The sequence below is a fragment of the Pan paniscus genome, chromosome 11, assembly GCF_029289425.2.
Source record: "Pan paniscus chromosome 11, NHGRI_mPanPan1-v2.0_pri, whole genome shotgun sequence".
NCBI classification, from domain to species: Eukaryota; Metazoa; Chordata; class Mammalia; order Primates; family Hominidae; genus Pan; species Pan paniscus.
The window spans coordinates 51,651,770-51,660,798 of NC_073260.2; the positions used below are offsets into that span (position 1 = coordinate 51,651,770).

Sequence of the window (9,029 nt, forward strand, 5' to 3'; positions counted from 1 at the left end):
GGTACAGAACACTGAAATCTTTGAATCAAGGGCTCTTTTCAGATTTAATAACAGAGGTAAAAAAATCTTTGGAACAATTTGAAATATCCAACAATTGGAGAGAACTTAAGTAAATTAAGCTATATAATAAATAACAATTCATAAAGCGTTATGAATTACTTGCATTCATGGAGTTATGTGCCCATGAATATAAATACTTCATAACGCTTTATGAATTGTTATTTATGGCTTGGTGCAGTGGCTCACACCTGTAATCCAAGCACTTTGGGATGCCGAGGCAGGAGGATCACCTGAGGTCAGGAGTTCGAGACCAGCCTGGCCAACATGGCAAAACCCCATGTCTACTAAAAATACAAAAATTAGCCAGGTGTGGTGGTGTGCACCTGTGATTTCAGCTACTTGGGAGGCTGAGACAGGAGAATCACTTGAACCCAGGAGATGGAGGTTGCAGTGAGCTGAGATCATGCCGCTGCACTCCAGCCTGGGCGACAGAGCAAGATTCCATCTCAAAAAATAATAAATAAATAAATAGTTATGTATTGTATGGAAACACCGGGTAGAAATATTGCATGTAGGCCGGGTGTGGTGGCTCATGCCTATAATCCCAGCACTTTGGGAGGCTGAGGCGGGCAGATCACCTGAGGTAGGGAGTTCAAGACCAGCCTGGCTAATATGGTGAAACCCCATCTCTACTAAAAACACAAAAATTAGCCGGGCGTGGTGGCAGGTGCCTGTAATCCCAGCTACTCAGGAGGCTGAGGCAGGAGAATTGCTTGAACCCAGGAGGCGGAGGTTGCAGTGAGCTGAGATTGTGCCATTGCACTCCAGCCTGGGAGAAAAGAGCGAGACTTCATCTCAAAAAAGAAAGAAAGAAAGAAAGAAAGAAAGAAAGAAAGAAAGAAAGAAAGAAAGAAAGAAAGAAAGAAAGACTACATGTATAAAATAAACTATGTGAAATCTATGAACCCAAATATTTACATCGAATTTTTTGTACCAAATAGTCCATCCTGCTTGTGTATCATGGTGGTTTTCAATTTTTCTTCCGCAATGTCTACAAAGAAAAACTCTTACCTTCTTTTTTTATAGGACCAGAAGGAATCAAGAAGTCCAAAAACAACAGCAGAGATGCACCCCACAGTTGCCACAGCCTTCATTAGGGCCTTCTCTTCCACAGGGAGTATTTGCATGTACCCAGTGTCATTAGTAGCAGAATACTTGGGATTGTACCTACAGGCTTTTTCCTTTTAAAAGTAAAGGGGGAAGAGACTTGATTACCACCATCCTCCTCCTGGACAACATGAGTTAGAGCCACAACGCTCAGCAGTTTGCAACTTAGGATTTCCCAGGAAATGAAATGCTATTTGTTGACTTGAAATTAAACATTAGCTCAAGTCTCTTGAACGAGACCCTTAGGCTTACTATCCACAAGAAATTTTTCACAGTGGAGAAATGTGTATTATATGTAAAATAGTTTGTATATTCTCAATGTTACTATGTTTGGATATTCTCTATGTTATATGTTCTTGCTAACATATAGCAAGAACAGCTGTATGTTAACCACATAATCATAGAACTGTGCAAAGGCTAATAATTTATAATGACAGCACTGACAGTTTGCAGATATAGATTCTACCATCTAAAATGTGAGTTCTGAAAAAACTGTGTGTTACCTCTGAAAGCGTTCCACTTTCCAAAAGCAGAGCTGGAATGACAGCAAGATAAAGAGCTCCACTTACCTTTTCTTCATATGGAAAGGATTCCTCAGAGTCCAGGCCTCCATTGTCGGCAACATACTGGAAGCAAAATAATGGTTCTCCAAAAATGCAGCCAACATTGCCTTGAAGCCTAGAGCAGTCCACCAGGTCTGCACACTCAGTTAAACTAGTTTCTCAATTTTCCTAACATCTGTCCTTACAGAGCCCCAGCTGCACTAAAAGCATAAGAAGATGCACACTTACCATGAGAAAAGAATAAAAAAGCTGTCATTCACAAAGCAAATAGCAAAACTTTGACAACAGCTCATCTATCTGAATACTATGAACTGCAAGTTGTTCTACATGCCACTAAAGCAAAGAGGTCGATCACCTCTTGGCTTTCCTGGGGAGATGGGAGGTCTGAATCTGACACTATCTTACCTGATCCTTCACAGGAGTCACGTAGCCTTTCTCTCTCCAATCCACAGATTTGGGGATGTCATGAAGCAGAGGTTCCTGGAGCACTTTCCCCTTCCTGGGCTTATGGTTTTGAAAGCCATTCACCACCTGCCTGAATTCTTCACTGGTCTTCAAGGAAAAGGAAATAAAATGTTGAAAAGCAAGAGATTACTTTAGTAAAGAACCGAGGAGAGGAAGCACAGAGCTCGGCAGTCCACAGCACACTCACCATGTCTCCAAAGGCGTTCATGGCTGTTGTGAGGCTGTGTTTCCCTTCCCTGTATTCCTGATTGTGCTGCTGAATCATCTTCATGTTCTCCCACACTGCTCTCCTCCATCCTTCTTCATTCTAGAGGCAAATATGTAATTGATGCTCTTTATTTCTAACTAAAACTCACCGAGTGAATCTGCAGACAAAAGTGAAAAAGAAATCATGGCCAGAGAAGGCTTGACGCCTCTGGGAGATGTTCTCCAAGTCAAGAAACAACAGGAGCGTATGCCCATATCGTACTCATAATTGGTGCCATTAGGTTATTGCATTAGGTTATTGGTAAGAGCTGGCCTCTAGTAGCTACTCTTTGGCTATAATCTCCAAACACCAAGGACCATTCTCCCAGGAATCCCTCTGGATGGTTTCAGGTGCCACCAACCATGCCATATAATCTCTTGTGCTTTGCCTTCCACTGGTTCCACTGTGTGTCTAAACTGTGATCAAGTGTTAGACTAGCTGAGGCTAATCTCAGGCAAAAGACAGCAAGGAGGAGTGAAGGATTCATGTTTCAAAACCTAGGAAGGGAAAAGAAATGAAGATCTGATTAGACCAATCCTAAAAAGCCATCTTACTGCTCCCTGAGAAACTTTGGCCACCATGGTAGAATAAAAATATTTAAATTATTTTCCCATGCATTTACCTAAGGACTGTGAAAGAGGCCAAGGATCTGGTTGGAGGAAAACAGGGCAAGTGGAGGTATTGGATGGACCCACCAAAATGAAAAGCAGCCTGTCCAGAGCTGTAGGAGCTGAAACAGTTTATGCGATGATAATTTAGGTTATGAAAAATATGAAGGTACCTCGTGTGTGAGAAGGTTAAGGCAACAGCTAGGAAACCAAGTGATCTAGGTTTTGTACCAATTGTACTGAGGCCATCCAGGCAAAACCTCACCAATGGAGACTTCTAATCCCAAGTAGGGACAAAGGGATCCCCAGTAATTGGGAGGTCACTTCACACCTTGTTTTTGGCTAATACACAGCAGGAGGTGAGCTATGTTTTCCAATCTCCCCTTCTTGCAGGAAACCTTTCTGGAATGCCTTCCCAGGAGACAGTGGGAAGGAGAGCACACACTGCTCCTGCAGCCCTACATGTCGCCAGTGCTGCCAACACCTCATCTGCCTCTCCAAAACCAGGGCTCCTGGCTGAGCTCCCAGGCCAGGTCCCATGCTGCTTGCCCCCACCCTCTGCTCAGGCTCACTGTGGCCACGGGGCATGTGTGGTGGTGCAAGGAGCAAGGGGCATCTCCACCTGACTTGCAGGGGTCGAGCTTCCCTGTCCTGCCCAACCAGCCCTAGGAATACCATAGCTCAGCACCCCAGAAATGCCCCCACTCACAGAGCGGAGGTACTCGCCGGGCACCGGGGTGGCCCCTGTCCCGTCTGTACAGGCACAGTCGGTAAGTGCAGGGTCCAGGGGTCTTCAGTCCTCTGCGGCCGCCTCAAGTTTGCCAGTTTGACCTCTAAAGTCCCCCACCAGGATGCCACCCAGGCGGCTCTGTCCCCACCGCCTGCCCGCACTGTGATTGGCTGAGCCGCCTCTGGGCGTAGCCTCAGGGCACTGGGACGCAGCACCATGCAGCTCAGTCCCAACCTGTCGCAGGACGCGGCGCGCCTGCCTAGAGGACCCGAGGCAGGAGTTGGGGGCGGGGAGGTGGAGCTGCGCCATCCAGGGGCTGCCGAGTGGAGGGTCGGAAGTCTCCCTCTAGGGTCTGGATCAACAAAGCACCCGACTTAATGCGCTGGGCGAGTGATTCATGAAAAGAAGTTTAAAGCTAGCCCTGTGTGGATTATCAGCCCAACCCTGCTTTTCTTTAGTCCTAGTTCTTGACTAAAATCTCCTGCAGGGCTGAGATTTACTCTAGTCCAGTGGTTCCTCCTGTTTAGTCCACAGAAAGGTGGGGCCGGGTGGAAGAATGCAGGGCCCGCGAGCAGAAGCCTTCTCTCCCATTTAAGGGTGTGTGCAGCTGAGCTTTAGTAGAATCTGGTAGAGAAAGTCACCCCCAAAACACGCCATGCAATGGTCAAGGCCAGACCCTGGGGAGGGAGGGGACTGGCTCGGTCTCCAGAGACCGCAGGCGTTTGTCGTGCGTCGTTTCCAGTCTCCTCCATTCGGGGATTCTTCCTTCCTTCAAGTCTTTCATTAAGTAAGTGAATGAATCAGTCGACAATAATTAATGAAGCTCCTCTAACTTTGTGCTCATTGTCCTTTGCTTGGGACAGTTGGAGCATTGCCTTAGAAACTTAGAAATGTCCAGGTAGCTTTCCTAACTGCTTTTCTGAGGCCCAGCCTTTCCATTTTAAAATCTAAGATTAACTCAGTAATCTTGCTTTTACAGCAAATGGGCACAGAGTTTGACAGATATTTTTAAAAAATTATGGCCAAGCCTCTTGATGCATTAGGTAAGAAGGTAGCTGGCCGGGCGTGGTGGCCACGCCTGTAATCCCAGCACTTTGGGAAGCCAAGGTGGGCAGATCACTTGAGGCCAGCAGCTCGAGACCAGCCTGGCCAACATGGTGAAACTCCATCCCTACTAAAAATACAAAAACTAGCCTGGCTTTGTGGCGGGCGCCTGTAATCCGAGCTGCTGGAGAGGCTGAGGCAAGAGAATCACATGAACCTGGGAGGCAGAGGTTGCTGATCTTGTAGAATGTCTCCCCAGATTCCTAATCTTCACTCCTGAATCTATAATACACAAACTTTTCTTTGAAGGCCAGAGGATCTCTTCTTGAGATCTGACCTGTTCCTTCTGCCATCTGCCTGATTTCTCCTCCTACAATAGGAAAGCACCACATCCGTAGATACTGTGAAAGTAAAATGAAGTGATTAACAGAAGCAATTGTTGCCTCCTCCAATCAGAAATGAGTTCTATACAGAATTCTTACATGCTATTTTCTTTTTCTATCTTAGCAATGATCCCAAATAAAGATCAGACCCCTTATTCAGAGGGTGAGTTAGTTCTCAACAGTAGAAGTTGGGTCCTCGGTGTATCCTGTGGATTTGAGGGGGAAAATTGGAATTGCTTGGGACCATAGCTGCAGGTCTGATTTGAGGTCAATGAGACAGGACAGAGACCAAGACAGAGAGGCAGCCACTGCTGCAGGGCTGGGCGTGGGGGGGGGGGGGGAGAAAAACAAGACACAAGAAAAACAAGTATAAACCTCCAGAGTGCAGTGAGATATTAACAGAAGTTCCAAAGTTTATATTGAGAAGATTCCTCTGGTTGGGGGTTTTGAAGGGATCATATAAGGAATTGGGGATTATTCCTGATTATTATTGATTATTCAGTTTTATTTCCTTTTCATGGTCTCAAATATTTTTAAAAAGAATGTTTTACCAATACCACATGGTCTCACTTATAAGTGGGGACTAAACATTGAATGCACATGGACACAAAGGTGGGAACAATGACACTGAGGGCTACTTGTGGTGGAAGACTGAGGGGGGACCTTGATTGGAATGCCGCCTGTTGGGTACTCCACTTACTACCATGGTGAGGGGATCATTTGTACACCAAGCCTCAGTGACATGAAATTTTCCCATGCAACAAACCTGTACACTAATCCCCTGAGCTTAAAGTGGAAAAAAAAAATGTTTATGTGTGTTTCTAGAATTGGTGAATGACACAAACTATACATCTAACAAAGGTCTAATATTGACTCTGTAAGGAATTTAAACAACTCAACAAGCAAAATCCAAATGACCTCATGGAAAAATGGGTGAAAGATATGAACAGACACTTCTCAAAAGAATACATACAAGTGGCCAACAAACATATGAAAAAATGCTCAACATCACTAATCATCAGAGAAATGCAATTCCAAACCACAATGAGATACCATCTCCCACCAGTCAGAATGGCTTTTATTAAAAAGTAAAAAAATAGCAGCTGCTGGGGAGGCCGTGGAGAAAAGGGAACACCTATATACTCTTGGTGGGATTGTAAATTAATTCAGCCACTGTGGAAAGCAGTTTGGAGATTTCTCAAAGAACTTAAAACAGAACTACCACTTGAACCAGCAATCCTATTACTGGATATATATCCAAAAGAAAACAAATCATCTACAAAAAAGACACATGCATTCACACATTAATCGCAGCACTATTCACAATAGCAAAGACATGAAATCAACCTAGTTGCCCATCGATGGATTGGATAAAGAAAATATAGTACATATACATCGTGGAATGCTATACAGCCACAAAAAAGGAGATCATGTGTTTACAGTAACATGGATGCAGTTGGAGGCCAGTATCCTAAGTGAACTAGTACAGGAACAAAATCAAATACCACACATTTTCACTTATAAATGGGAACTAAACTTTGTGTACTCATGATCATAAACATGGCAACAATAGAAACTGGGGACTACTAGAGGAGTGTGGGGGGTGGGAACACAGGCTGAACAACTAACTATTGGATACTATGCTCAGTATTTGGGTGACTGGATCCTTCATACTCCAGACTTCAGGATCATGCAATATACCCAGGTAACAAACCTGCACATTTACCTTCTGAATCCAAAATAAAAGTTGGAAAAAAATCACATCTACCCCATAAATATGTACACTGTTATGTATTCACAATAATTAAAAATGTAAAAAAAAGAAAAGCCCATCAATTCTCCCCAATCTAACTTAATGAAAAAAAAGTATCAATCACCACCTGCTGTTAATATGATTGTCTACCTGGAAAGCCTAAGATAATCAATTAAAAACTATTAGAACAGAGAAGAATTTAGAAAGATGTCTGAACATGCATAAATACACAAAACAATCACTTTCCCAATTACGCATCAATAATCAACTTAAGTATATCATAGGGGAAAAAGCTCCTCCTTAAACAATTACAGAAGTGTAAAATGCTAGAAACAATTCAATTACAAATACTGTACATTTCTCACAATGATTATAGAAGAAGATCAGGGTAGAAGACTTCTGGACCACAAGACCTACATTTAAGATGGGCCAGTACATCCTATGTTCATTTATAGGTTTAATTAAATTCTAATACAAATTTTAGTGGGAATTTTGTTTATATCTAAAAACGATTGGTAAAAATAATAAATGAAAATAGTCACAAGTATTTTTAAGCTGTGTTGATGGGAATGTTTTTCTTTCAAAGAGTAAAATATTTTTAAATGAAGTGGATCTCAACTGGGTTTTTGCTGAGAATTAAGTTGGCCATTTATATCAAGTAGTTTTAACTTTATAATCTGGTAATTCTGCTTGAATTAACATAATAAAAATTTTCAGAGGTGCAGATAGTTTTATGTAGAATGATGTTCATCATTAAGATGTTTATAATATTGTTTCTAAAGTTTCCAGCAATTGAAATTCATTAAATCGATGGTGATACATTTTTAATTAGAATACAATTCAGTCATTGCAGTTATGAAGAATCTTTAATAACGTATGCAGCATATTGTATTCTCCAAAGATGGCTGCAGAAATCTCTTCCAGCCTGTATGCTGTTCTGTACTGTGACGCTCCTGCTTGTCTTCAAGAGGTGGAATCCATTTCTCCTTCTTATCAAATGTGGCTGGGCTCCAATCCACAAAATCATGAGCAAAATAAATTGTCTTAAACCACACACACACAAAGAATTGGTGAATGAATGAACTTCGTTATTTTAATTCCTGAGATTGTTCACTGAAGCATTGTCACCTGATTTAGGATTAAAAATCTGACACTGAATTTATCATAAACGATAAGGTGCAAGTCTTTTGTCTCCTAGACATGATCAAGCAAGGAAACACCCAGGAGGCACAGGGCAAAATGCCCTCCCAGAAGCTGGTGGGGTAGGAAGATGCTGAGGCCCAGTCTGTTTCCAGCAGCATACATTCTGTGTGATGACAGAAAATGTTTTGTTTGAGCAGACTTTAGTCAGGCTTCTGAATGTTGTGCTAGACTCATCTATGCACTTCCTTGTGAAATTTCAGTTTTAGCAAAGAAACCTGCTAAGTCAGTTTAGCAAGAATCCCCATTCCTCATATCTGATCAGAGTCCTCAGCCTCCCCCATCCTCCAGGTGATGTCAGATAGCCTTGGCTTGTCCTCAGCGAGAATCCTGTTAGGTGAGTTTAGCCAGAATCCTCCCTTACCCCTGATGTTTGCACATAGTCATTTCCCATCCACTGACCCCGCCCCCCACCCCACCCTTTTCCTTGGCTATAATTTCCTGCTTGCCCATGCTGTACTCAGAGTTGAGCCCAGTTTCTCCTTCTCATTGCAAGACTTCCTTCCAGTGGTCCCCATACCTACCTCAAGGACCTAAATAAATTATTTCTTATCATTCTGTAACAGGTATCATTTAATAATTTTTTTTTTTGAGATGCAGTCTCAGTCTGTCACCCAGGCTGGAGTGCACTGGCGTGATCTCAGCTCACTGCAACCTCCGCCTCCTGGGTTCAAGCGATTCTCCTGCCTCAGCATCCTGAGTAGCTGGGACTACAGACACGTGCCAACACACCTAGCTAATTTTTGTACTTTTAGTAGAGATGGGGTTTCACCATCTTGGCCAGGATATATATATATATATGTATATAATGTAATATATTATATACGTATATAATATATTATATATATAATATATTATATATGTATATA

The 9,029-nt window shown here is 42.7% G+C and overlaps 1 pseudogene; it reads right to left on the bottom strand.

The window, feature by feature from the left end:
• Window positions 1-254: 254 nt before the first annotated feature.
• On the bottom strand, window positions 255-2,929 carry LOC100991994 (procathepsin L-like; annotated as a pseudogene).
• Between the last annotated feature and the right edge of the window lie 6,100 nt (window positions 2,930-9,029).